Source organism: Bombina bombina, chromosome 6, assembly GCF_027579735.1.
Source record: "Bombina bombina isolate aBomBom1 chromosome 6, aBomBom1.pri, whole genome shotgun sequence".
Lineage (NCBI taxonomy): Eukaryota > Metazoa > Chordata > Amphibia > Anura > Bombinatoridae > Bombina > Bombina bombina.
In genome coordinates this window covers 99,016,491-99,030,487 of record NC_069504.1, presented here as the reverse complement: position 1 = coordinate 99,030,487, position 13,997 = coordinate 99,016,491, and the positions used below count along the sequence as shown (strand labels likewise).

General features: G+C 39.2%; 1 protein-coding gene and 1 pseudogene across 1 annotated transcript in view; both read right to left on the bottom strand.

The window, feature by feature from the left end:
- LOC128664327 (membrane-associated guanylate kinase, WW and PDZ domain-containing protein 2-like) overlaps positions 1-13,997 on the bottom strand; it is a 499,810-nt gene that overhangs the window by 156,874 nt on the left and 328,939 nt on the right. The gene's annotated exons all lie outside the window — the stretch shown is intronic.
- LOC128665405 (uncharacterized) lies at positions 4,224-4,342 on the bottom strand (annotated as a pseudogene).

Below are 13,997 nucleotides of genomic sequence, written 5' to 3'. Positions count from 1 at the left end.
ACAAATACAGATATTTACAGTATGTAAGTATATTGGAACCCTTTGCAGTTAAGTAGATGAAAACATGTAAAAGCATATTTATGCAATATTCATATTTAATAAAGGTTTTATTAAATGTTCTGCACATAGCATTTATAAAAAAAATATTCCTATATACATATCTGTACCTATATATAATCATGTGTATATATATATATATATATATATATATATATATACAAGTATATTATCCAATTAGCACGTGTTCCAGCACTCCAGATTCAACTAATAATGAAGCACCTGGGTGCAATCCTCAATGGATTGTAGATAAGAGCTAGGAAAGGGAGGGCACTCTTAGGATTTATATACATCAAAGTTAGTTTATTGTTTATAACAACAACGTTAGAAAGTCATAAGGATAGGTCGACGTTTCGGCTTACATAGAAGCCTTCATCAAGACAGATGAACAACTCACAATGGCGACTTGCAGCCGCACACAACACCACCAGCAAAACAGAATGATGTATATAAATCCTGAGAGTGCCCTCCCTTTCCTAGCTCTTATATACAAGTATAGATATATATTTTACCAATATACCATCAAATACATATAGAAATATGTATTTCTAAATATATAGAACATATTCTGCTGTGAAGTACATTGGAATTTGAAATATTCATATTTTCATGTCGGGTTAGCTCAAATAAGAAAATGTGATCGTGTTTGCACAAGAGTGGGATGTTGACGTCTATGGTGAATACGTGAACGCCCACGCGATATTCTAAGTTCAGATTTTTGCACTAGTCAGGTTAGTGCGTGAGCGAAAACTGTTTACTTTCAACTCATAATACGAGCGCAAAAAGGTCCGTAATTATTTGGACAGTGACACAATTTTAAAAGTTTCAAAATAAGCGTAACTCACATCGAGGTTCACGTTTTATTAAAAATTATTATACATTCTGTAATATATATATATATATATATATATATATTCTATTGATCATTTTTCTATTGATTCATTTTATGAATATTTTAAAATATTTTTTACTTAATATTTCAATAACGTGCATTGGGATTATCCTGTGAATCTCGTACATGCTCTGTAGCATCTGGTGCCTCAAAGAGTTTGCATATAAAAAGATTCTGCACATTTAGATAATGAAAGTGAATTGGGCAGTTGTTTAAAATTGTGTGCTATATATGAACCATTAAAGTTTAATTTTGATATGACTGTCCCTTTAATACTTCGTTGAAAATCCTTGCAGTGAATGACTGACTGAAGTCTGGAACTCACGGGCATTACCAAGTTCTGGGTTTCATTTATACTTCACAATTCATCCTGCCGCTTCTGTTACCAGTCACATCATCAACTAACGCTAGTGACACAGTTCCAATAGCAGCCATACATGCCCGTGCCATAACACTGCCTCCGCTATGTGGTATCATGAGATGTTCCCTCCCTTTTCTATACGCTTCTCTTCCCATCATTCTGGTATCGTTTGACCTTAGTTCCAAAAACGTAGTGGAAAAGCGTGATGATATAGTCGTTTCACCCCTAACGACCAGCAATGTACCTTGTATGTCGCTGATCTTTCAATGGGGCTTGCTTTTTTGATAGCATGGCTCTCGCCTCCAGCGGTGAGACTGTGCTATATTAGGAGGCCTGCAGGAGGGAGGGAGGTTATTACGGGACACAAAACTCTTAACGACCAGCGGCGTACAGGGTATAATTCAGCTCAAATCTCACAGAAAAAGTAGATTTACTCAGCTCAAGAATATTTATTTTCCAAAAGAAAATTTTGATTTTCCTGTTACTTAAAATAACGACTTTACTGTAATTTACAGCACACTAATTAGCACAACAGAGTGCACACAGCACTAACCATTTCACGCTTTATGTATTTTAAGATTTAATTTCTCTAATATGTTAGAGCATTTTATAATTTTATTATTGCTCAAAATACCAGGCAATCCTCCTCTGTACAAAAAATCATCTGGGGTTGCAATTTCCCTTGTTCAGAGGAGAACTGCCTGGTATTTGGGGGCTGGACTGACCTTGTTAGGTGGGATAAGACTGATATACTTCAGGAAAGTTCTCCTCTGTGAAAAGCACAAGTGGGCTAAAAGAAACTTCACCCAGGTGGTAACCAGGCCATAGAACAAGCTACTGAGCTGTTGTTCGTTCCTGGCAGACTGCTTCTATTTCTGAATGTAAATAACGGAAACAATGAATTGTGACCCAGTAACAATTAACTTTACAGGGACAACATTGTTAAAAACTCATTTGCCTCCTGCAGAAACAGGATATTTGGTGCCCAATAATGAAATGTCAGATGAGAAACTGCATTTTCTGTTATTTAATTGTTGACTAAACAGAAAATGATCACTGTACAAACTAACAGCCAACATCCTTCTCACTAAATAGAAAGCCAGAACCATAACCAGCATCCCCTGCCGTGAATTCAGGATAATTACGTTTTTATTATGCTGGAAATGAAACACATTGGGCTAAATTACAAGAGGCGTGTAATTAATCACTTTTGGTCGCGAGCAACCACCGGCAGGAGTAAACTTTTAATGTGTGAGGGTTAGCGTACGTATTACAAGTTGAAAGTAAAATGTTTGATAGTGGAGTACACCTAGCGCCTACTAAATAAGACCTCTGGCTTTGATAATTTGACACCTAGTTGTCAAAATGGAAAGATGAAACTAATAAGGTATACCAAAGCGCCAACTATACGAAGGCTGGGTCTGGACCTAATGCAATATTATCAAACGATTACAATAAACAATTTATTGAGTACACAAATAAGTTAAAAACATGGATCCATGTATAAACAATCAAATTTATACAACAATAATAGCTAAATGAATAGTTAAAACAAATAGTTAGGTAACGGATATAGCATTTAAAATGGTGCAAACATTGCTCTTAAAAATATTCATAAAAAATTCCAAATTTAGTATAAGGCTCACAACAGAAATTCAACTTTGTGTTTACCATATACACATACACAAATTTGTACAGCAATAATAGCTAAATGAATAGTTAAAACAAATAGTTAAATAGCAGATATGGCATTTAAAATTGTGCAAACAATGCTCTTAAAAAATATTCCTAAAAAATTCCAAATTAAGTATAAGGCTCACAACAAAAATTCAACTTTGTGTTTACCACATACACATAATAGGTGAAATGTATTAGTCAGTTATATAATATTATCTAACCAATAATGTTCTCGATTCTATGCAATACTAAATATTGCCAATAGTGACTAATGTGTAAGGCTCTGAGTAAGACCTTTAACTGTGTGTTTACCACATACGCATTGTCAAGTAAAAAATATTGTGACAGCAATAAACCAATGTAAAGAATGTGTATCAAAAAAGTTGTGTGCATAAATTAGTGTACAAAAGATATTAATGGTCAAAAAATAGGTTGATCTTCAAAAAACGTGAATTAAGAACAAAGATTGCGAAAAATGAAAAAACAAAAATTTACAAAAACATTGTGGTGTGTTCCAATAGTAACTTATATAAATGTAAATAATAGTCCAAAAAATAGTCCAACAGTGAAAACTTAATAGAAAAAATAATCCAACAATAAATTATAATAAGAAGTGTGTCTCTTTAAGAAAAAACAATAATCCTTAAAGTGTTGTGAATCCTAACAGCAATGGTTATGGTGATTTTCCAAGTGTTTTATACTGAATAGCAGTGTCAGTACTTGCTATCCGTTTTCCAACCCAAAATTCTATCTTCTTGGCAAATATTTTGTTATAATCCCTGGATGATCCTTCTGTAAAAGAAAGATATGATGGTGTAGATTGTTTTTAGATCAATAGAAAATGAAATTATGCTTACCAGTCGACGCGTTTCGGTCACAAAGAGACCTTTATCAAGACTGGTTTTATGGTGTTAGTAGTGATCTTTTTATACCAGACTGATTGCTGGCCATAAAATTGTGGAACAGGAAGTGTTTGTTAAGCACTTCCTGTTTTACTGACCTTAAATGTGTGTTTAAAATATACAGTTTATAGTTTAAAAATTTGTGATTAAAAAATCCATTATAATACATTTAGATGGTATCCTTATTTTGTCAAGCTCTATCTGCATCTGATCATTTTTATTCAGAGAAAATACAAAAATTCCTATGTTAGAATACAGTGTTCCAGATTTGGAAAAATATATATACAGACCCAGCCTTTTTAGTTATGACTTCATACCTATTATTTAAAAAATGTTCCTACCGCACCTGGTGTTCCCAGGCGGTCTCCCATCCAGGTACTGACCAGGCCTGGCCCTGCTTAACTTCCAAGATCAGACGGGATCAGGTGCATTCAAGGCAGTGTGGCTGTAGACATTTCTGTATTAGCCCTATTTGTCATCATGATCTGATCAGAAAGAGAGTTTACTGTCATCTCCAAGCCGTTTTTCAGCTGTTTCTATTGGGTATAATCTCAGTAGGGGCTTGGTTTCTATTGGATGGGGCAGGGGTGTGTATAATAGGCTCTATTTCATTGGATAGTAGTTGGAATGTTGTTAAAACATTCCCTTATCTGTCATAATAAAGCCATTTTAGCGTATATGTTAAGGTGTCATTTTTAGATGTCATTTCTAGATGCCAATTTTTACATATGCTTGCTAATCTAAGAGAATAAAAAGCGGAAACAAGACATATTCTATATAAAGGACGGACTTGCTAGTTTCATCTTTTACTTATTACACAATCTATGCTGACCCAGACCCAGCCTTCGTATAGTTGGCGCTTTGGTATACCTTATTAGAAAGTAAAATGTTTGCACGTAAAAGAAAGCGGACACAAGCTAACTTGAGAACATTTAGATATCGCAACCAATAGACTTTAATGGAGAGCGCAAACTGGAAGAAAAAAATTAACACTTATCTCTTGTGCGCTAACCCGACACTGTGCTCAACCTACAGCGATAAACTGAAGATAGTTATGAATATTTTACATTCTAATGTTCTTCACATAGAAGAAAATGTTCTATTTATTTTTTATAGATATTTCTTTATATAGCTGACATAGTTTTTGTAAAATATATATTTATTTATGTATATATATATATATATATATATATATATATATATATATATATATAGGTATTGTGACAGGGTACAGGACTATGTGTATATCAGTCAGAGGTTACAAAGAACAATCTGTCCCGGTTGTTAAAGGGACAGTCAACCCAAAACAGCTTATAAATCATACATATGGAGTTTAAAACAATTAGTATTTTTAAATGTAGCCCAATTTTCAACATTCACTTTTCTATTCTACGAGCTCCCAGCGTTTGCACATGCATATCTCACATATGAAACCGCTGTGTACTGAGCGGTTACTTTCTGTTCTGGTTTCAAAATTACCCCCTTGACGAAAATCGGCACATTACGCATGCGCAAACGCCGGGAGCGTGTAGAATAGAAAAGTGAATGCGAGAACACACTTGTGACAAAATAGAGGAGGGGCAGGTGGACATTTTTGAACAACAGAAACAAACATAGTAAGTCTTTTTACATGCTAACGAAATATTGTTTAAAATTGGGCTACATTTAAAAATAATAATTGTTTTAAACTCTATGGGGCCCATTTATCAAGTTTCGTATGGAGCTTGAGGGCCTGTGTTTCTGGCGAGCCTTCAGACTCGCCAGAAATACAAGTTATGGAGCAGCGATCTAAAGACCGCTGCTCCATAACCTGTCCGCCTGTTCTGAGGAGGCGGACAGACATTGCCGCAATTCAACCCGATCCAATACAATCGGGTTGATTGACACCCCTTGCTAGCGGCTGATTGGCGGCGTTGCACCAGCAGTTCACAAGAGCTGCTGGTGCAATGCTGAATGTGGAGAGCGTATTGTTCTCCGCATTCAGCGAGGTCTGTCGGACATAATCCGCTGATCGAATCGTGTCCGGCAGGCCTTTCATAAATAGGCCCCTGAATGTATGATTTAAAAGCTGTCCCTTTAAGTGGTTATGTTTTTCTGTTAGCTAGTAGACCTGTTCCTTGTTAATTAGGCCCAGGGCTATATAATAGCTCTGAAAAAGCAGGGAGAGGTCTCCGTATCAGACTGCACAGGGAGGGTGCATGAGGAGAAATGTAAAGGACCTGTCCACAAGGAAGTTAAAGGTCTGGTGAGAAAACTGTTTTCTTTTGTAAAGGCTGTGCATGTTTGTTTATCACTGGGGCCAGAGTAGCTGGACCAATAATAGTAGTTAGGGGAACTTCTGTTAGTCTGTCTCCTAACAGGAGTAGGCCTTTTTGTTTTGTATTTTCTGTTGCTGAAAAGCATTTTTCATTTAAAGGTGAAGTATACCTTGACTCTGGGAAAAGACTTTTACTTTTATTAATGAAAAGTTACATTCAAACACAGTTGCCTGACCGTATTTGCAGTGGCCTTTCCACAGTATATACAGATATATACAGGAATATCTATTTAAAAATACATAGAACACTTTCCCCTATGTGAAGAACATAAGAATATAAAATATTTACAGTACATACACAATAAAACACATTATTAAATATTACAATTTAATAAAATCAAATAACCAGCCATTAAAAGTTGCTGGTTATTGCTACCGTGAGCTTGCGGCAACAATTAGCGCTCCGAAAATTAACCAGAAGTCAGATCTCTGCTTTATTTAAAAAAGTGCCCAAATTGGCCCCAAACTTTAGTTTTTGTTTCTATGATTAAAAACAATAAAATAATAATAGCATCTTTCATTTTTTTTTAAATGTGGCGGGTGTGTGGTGTTCAAAGAAAATAAAGAATTAAAAATTGCCTTGTGGTTTATGGGGACTGTGTGTGCCCAGTAAATATATATGTATATGCTTATATACATATATCTTTATGTTATTACTATGTGTATATACACATATTAACACATACATATAAATGTATAGATGCATATATATTTGTATTTGCTGCCCATTGCTGCGCGAATTACCCTCTTGGCTGCGCTAGTTCTCATGCCTTGTCTAACGATGCTCCCATTGAAGCCTATAGAATCGCACTCTAGTAAGCACCATGCTGCCATTCATTTGCGTGCGCTGGCATTACAAAGTGGAAAGCAAATATCAATTTCGCTAAACCGATATAATATGCGATCCACTTATAATCTGGCCCTAAATCAGAAAATGATCACCATTCTTTGCATCATTCCAGGTTTGAACCATATGCAGGACTTTTGAGCAAAAATATAATTTATGCTTACCTGATAAATTCATTTCTCCTGTAGTGTAGTCAGTCCACGGGTCATCCATTACTTATGGGATTATATCTCCTCCCTAACAGGAAGTGCAAGAGGATCACCCAAGCAGAGCTGCTATATAGCTCCTCCCCTCTACGTCATACCCAGTCATTCTCTTGCACCTAACTAATAGATAGGACGTGTGAGAGGACTGTGGTGTGTTAAACTTAGTTTTTATTTCTTCAATCAAAAATTTGTTATTTTAAACGGCACCGGAGTGTGTTGTTTCTTCTCAGGCAGAATTAGAAGAAGAATCTACCTGAGTTTGTCTATGATCTTAGCGGTCGTAACTAAGATCCACTTGCTGTTCTCGGCCATTCTGAGGAGTGAGGTAACTTCAGAACAGGGGATAGCAGGCAGGGCCCACCTGCAAGGAGGTATGTGCAGTAAATTATTTTCTAAGGAATGGAATTGACTGAGGAAATACTGCTAATACCGATGTAATGTAAGTGCAGCCTTAAATGCAGTAGTAGCGACTGGTATCAGGCTGATATGTATGTATGTATACTCTGAGGTATTTCTGGGGAATGGAATTTCACTAAGAAAATACTGTCTATATTAAAGTAATATTTTAGCCTGCACTGCAGTGAAAGCGACTAGCAGCAGGCTTATTAATAACACTTCATAATTTTCATTTTTAAAACGTTTACTGGCATGTTAATCGTTTTTTCTGAGGTACTTGGTGATAAAACTTTATGGGCATGATTTTTACCACATGGCTGTCGTTTGTTTCTGAATAAAAACAGTTTACTGAGCTTCCCCACTGTTGTAATATGAGTGGGAGGGGCCTATTTTAGCGCTTTATTGCGCAGTAAAAATTTAGTCACAGTCTTCCTATTTCTTCCTCCATGATCCAGGACGTCTCTACAGAGCCCAGGGGTCTCCAAAACTAGTTTTGAGGGAGGTAATCACTCACAGCAGACCTGTGACAGTGTGTTTTGACTGTGATAAAAACGTTAATTATTAAATTGTTATCCGTTTTTGGGTATTAAGGGGTTAATCATCCATTTGCTGGTGGGTGCAATCCTTTGCTAACTAAATACATTTACTGTGAAAAATTGGTTGCTATAACTATTTTTGTTTCATTGTTATTTCAACTGTGACAGCTTTTTGTGCTTCTTAAAGGCACAGTAGCGTCTTTTATATTGCTTGTAAATATATAATATTATATAGCTCCTCCCCTCTACGAGTATATAGCTCCTCCCCTCTACGTCATACCCAGTCATTCGACCGAAACCAAACGAGAAAGGAGAAAACTATAGGGTGCAGTGGTGACTGGAGTTTAATTTAAAATTTAGACCTGCCGTAAAAAACAGGGCGGGCCGTGGACTGACTACACTACAGGAGAAATGAATTTATCAGGTAAGCATAAATTATATTTTCTCCTGTTAAGTGTAGTCAGTCCACGGGTCATCCATTACTTATGGGATACCAATACCAAAGCTAAAAGTACACGGATGACGGGAGGGACAGGCAGGATCTTTACACGGAAGGAACCACTGCCTGTAGAACCTTTCTCCCAAAAACAGCCCCCGAAGAAGCAAAAGTGTCAAATTTGTAAAATTTTGAAAAAGTGTGAAGTGAAGACCAAGTTGCAGCCTTGCAAATCTGTTCAACAGAGGCCTCATTCTTAAAGGCCCAAGTGGAAGCCACAGCTCTAGTAGAATGAGCCGTAATCCTTTCAGGAGGCTGCTGTCCAGCAGTCTCATAGGCTAAACGTATTATGCTACGAAGCCAAAAAGAGAGAGAGGTAGCCGAAGCTTTTTGACCTCTCCTCTGTCCAGAATAAACGACAAACAGGGAAGAAGTTTGACGAAAATCTTTAGTTGCCTGCAAATAAAATTTCAGGGCACGGACGACGTCCAGATTGTGCAGAAGTCGTTCCTTCTTTGAAGAAGGGTTAGGACACAATGATGGAACAACAATCTCTTGATTGATATTCTTGTTAGTGACTACCTTAGGTAAGAACCCAGGTTTAGTACGCAGAACTACCTTGTCTGAATGAAAAATCAGATAAGGAGAATCACAATGTAAGGCCGATAACTCAGAGACTCTTCGAGCCGAGGAAATAGCCATTAAAAACAGAACTTTCCAAGATAACAGCTTGATATCAATGGAATGAAGGGGTTCAAACGGAACACCTTGCAGAACGTTAAGAACTAAGTTTAAGCTCCACGGCGGAGCAACAGTCTTAAACACAGGCTTAATCCTAGCCAAAGCCTGACAAAAAGCCTGAACGTCTGGAACTTCTGCCAGACGTTTGTGTAAAAGGATAGACAGAGCTGAGATCTGTCCCTTTAACGAACTAGCAGATAAACCCTTTTCTAAACCTTCTTGTAGAAAAGACAATATCCTAGGAATCCTAACTTTACTCCATGAGTAACTCTTGGATTCGCACCAATATAAGTATTTACGCCATATTTTATGGTAAATTTTCCTGGTAACAGGTTTCCTAGCCTGTATTAAGGTATCAATTACTGACTCCGAGAATCCCCGCTTTGATAGAATCAAGCGTTCAATCTCCATGCAGTCAGCCTCAGAGAAATTAGATTTGGATGTTTGAAAGGACCCTGAATCAGAAGGTCCTGTCTCAGAGGCAGAGACCATGGTGGACAGGACGACATGTCAACTAGATCTGCATACCAGGTCCTGCGTGGCCACGCAGGCGCTATTAGAATCATCGATGCTCTCTCCTGTTTGATCCTGGCAATCAAACGAGGAAGCATCGGGAAAGGTGGAAACATATAAGCCATGTTGAAGACCCAAGGTGCTGTCAGAGCATCTATCAGTACCGCTCCCGGGTCCCTGGACCCGTAACAGGGAAGCTTGGCATTCTGGCGAGACGCCATGAGATCCAGATCTGGTTTGCCCCAATGATGAAGCAGTTGGGCAAAGACCTCCGGATGAAGTTCCCACTCCCCCGGATGAAAAGTCTGGCGACTTAGAAAATCCGCCTCCCAGTTCTCCACGCCTGGGATGTGGATCGCTGACAGGTGGCAAGAGTGAGACTCTGCCCAGCGAATTATCTTTGAGACTTCCATCATCGCTAGGGAACTCCTTGTCCCTCCCTGATGGTTGATGTAAGCCACAGTCGTGATGTTGTCCGACTGAAACCTGATGAACCTCAGAGTTGCTAACTGAGGCCAAGCCAGAAGAGCATTGAAAACTGCTCTTAATTCCAGAATGTTTATTGGAAGGAGTCTCTCCTCCTGAGTCCATGATCCCTGAGCCTTCAGGGAATTCCAGACAGCGCCCCAACCTAGAAGGCTGGCGTCTGTTGTTACAACCGTCCAATCTGGCCTGCGGAAGGGCATCCCCTTGGACAGATGTGGCCGAGAAAGCCACCATAGATGAAAATCTCTGGTCTCTTGATCCAGATTTAGCAGAGGGGACAAATCTGAGTAATCCCCATTCCACTGACTTAGCATGCACAATTGCAGCGGTCTGAGATGCAGGCGCGCAAAAGGTACTATGTCCATTGCCGCTACCATTAAGCCGATTACCTCCATGCACTGAGCCACTGACGGGTGTTGAATGGAATGAAGGACACGGCAAGCATTTAGAAGTTTTGATAACCTGTCCTCCGTCAGGTAAATTTTCATTTCTACAGAATCTATAAGAGTCCCTAAGAAGGGAACTCTTGTGAGTGGCAATAGAGAACTCTTTTCTATGTTCACCTTCCACCCATGCGACCTTAGAAATGCCAGAACTAACTCTGTATGAGACTTGGCAGTTTGGAAACTTGACGCTTGTATCAGAATGTCGTCTAGGTACGGAGCTACCGCTATGCCTCGCGGTCTTAGTACCGCCAGAAGAGAGCCCAGAACCTTTGTAAAGATTCTTGGAGCCGTAGCTAACCCGAAGGGAAGAGCTACAAACTGGTAATGCCTGTTTAGGAAGGCAAACCTTAGATACCGGTAATGATCTTTGTGAATCGGTATGTGAAGGTAGGCATCCTTTAAATCCACTGTGGTCATGTACTGACCCTCTTGGATCATGGGTAAGATGGTTCGAATAGTTTCCATTTTGAACGATGGAACTCTTAGCAATTTGTTTAGGATCTTTAAGTCCAAGATTGGTCTGAAGGTTCCCTCTTTTTTGGGAACCACAAACAGATTTGAATAGAACCCTTGTCCGTGTTCCGACCGCGGAACTGGGTGGATCACTCCCTCTTTATCTGGTTTGCTGATAACCTTGAAAGATGAAATCTCCCTTGTGGAGTAGAAGCTTTGAAGTCCAGAAGATATCCCTGAGATATGATCTCCAACGCCCAGGGATCCTGGACATCTCTTGCCCAAGCCTGGGCGAAGAGAGAAAGTCTGCCCCCCACTAGATCCGTTTCCGGATCGGGGGCCCTCACTTCATGCTGTCTTAGGGGCAGCAGCAGGTTTTCTGGCCTGCTTGCCCTTGTTCCAGGACTGGTTAGGTTTCCAGCCCTGTCTGTAGCGAGCAACAGTTCCTTCCTGTCTTGGAGCGGAGGAAGTTGATGCTGCTCCTGCCTTGAAGTTACGAAAGGCACGAAAATTAGACTGTTTAGCCCTTGGTTTGGCCCTGTCTTGAGGCAGGGCATGGCCCTTACCTCCAGTAATGTCAGCGATAATTTCTTTCAAACCGGGCCCGAATAATGTCTGCCCTTTGAAAGGAATATTAAGCAATTTAGATTTAGAAGTCACATCAGCTGACCAGGATTTAAGCCACAGCGCTCTACGCGCTTGAATGGCGAATCCGGAGTTCTTAGCCGTAAGTTTGGTTAAGTGTACTACGGCATCAGAAATAAATGAATTAGCTAGCTTAAGGACTTTAAGCTTGTTTATAATCTCATCCAATGGAGCTGTGCTAAGGGTCTCTTCCAGAGACTCAAACCAGAATGCCGCCGCAGCCGTGACAGGCGCAATGCATGCAAGGGGTTGTAATATAAAACCTTGTTGAACAAACATTTTCTTAAGGTAACCCTCTAACTTTTTATCCATTGGATCTGAAAAAGCACAGCTATCCTCCACCGGGATAGTGGTGCGCTTAGCCAGAGTAGAAACTGCTCCCTCCACCTTAGGGACCGTCTGCCATAAGTCCCGTGTGGTGGCGCCTATTGGAAACATTTTTCTAAATATAGGAGGGGGTGAAAAAGGCACACCGGGTCTATCCCACTCCTTGTTAACAATTTCTGTAAGCCTTTTAGGTATAGGAAAAACGTCAGTACACGCCGGTACCACAAAATATTTATCCAGCCTACATACTTTCTCTGGAATTGCAACCGTGTTACAATCAATCAGAGCCGCTAATACCTCCCCTAGTAAAACACGGAGGTTCTCAAGCTTAAATTTAAAATTTGAAATGTCTGAGTCCAGTTTACTTGGATCAGATCCGTCACCCACAGAATGAAGCTCTCCGTCCTCATGTTCTGCAAATTGTGACGCAGTATCAGACATGGCTCTATTATTATCAGCGCACACTCTGTTCTTACCCCAGAGTGATCGCGTTTACCCCTAAATTCTGGCAATTTAGATAGTACTTCAGTCATAACATTAGCCATGTCTTGCAAAGTGATTTGTATGGGCCGCCCTGATGTACTTGGCGCCACAATATCACGCACCTCCTGAGCGGGAGGCGAAGGTACTGACACGTGAGGAGAGTTAGTCGGCATAACTTCCCCCTCGTTGTCTGGTGATAATTTCTTTACATGTAAAGATTGACTTTTATTTAAAGTAACATCAATGCAATTAGTACACAAATTTCTATTGGGCTCCACATTGGCCTTTAAACATAGTGAACAAAGAGATTCATCTGTGTCAGACATGTTTAAACAGACTAGCAATGAGAACTAGCAAGCTTGGAAATACTTTTCTAAATATATTTACAAGCAATATAAAAGACGCTACTGTGCCTTTAAGAAGCACAAAAAGCTGTCACAGTTGAAATAACAATGAAACAAAAATAGTTATAGCAACCAATTTTTCACAGTAAATGTATTTAGTTAGCAAAGGATTGCACCCACCAGCAAATGGATGATTAACCCCTTAATACCCAAAAACGGATAACAATTTAATAATTAACGTTTTTATCACAGTCAAAACACACTGTCACAGGTCTGCTGTGAGTGATTACCTCCCTCAAAACTAGTTTTGGAGACCCCTGGGCTCTGTAGAGACGTCCTGGATCATGGAGGAAGAAATAGGAAGACTGTGACTAAATTTTTACTGCGCAATAAAGCGCTAAAATAGGCCCCTCCCACTCATATTACAACAGTGGGGAAGCTCAGTAAACTGTTTTTATTCAGAAACAAACGACAGCCATGTGGTAAAAATCATGCCCATAAAGTTTTATCACCAAGTACCTCAGAAAAAACGATTAACATGCCAGTAAACGTTTTAAAAATGAAAATTATGAAGTGTTATTAATAAGCCTGCTGCTAGTCGCTTTCACTGCAGTGCAGGCTAAAATATTACTTTAATATAGACAGTATTTTCTTAGTGAAATTCCATTCCCCAGAAATACCTCAGAGTATACATACATACATATCAGCCTGATACCAGTCGCTACTACTGCATTTAAGGCTGCACTTACATTACATCGGTATTAGCAGTATTTCCTCAGTCAATTCCATTCCTTAGAAAATAATTTACTGCACATACCTCCTTGCAGGTGGGCCCTGCCTGCTATCCCCTGTTCTGAAGTTACCTCACTCCTCAGAATGGCCGAGAACAGCAAGTGGATCTTAGTTACGACCGCTAAGATCATAGACAAACT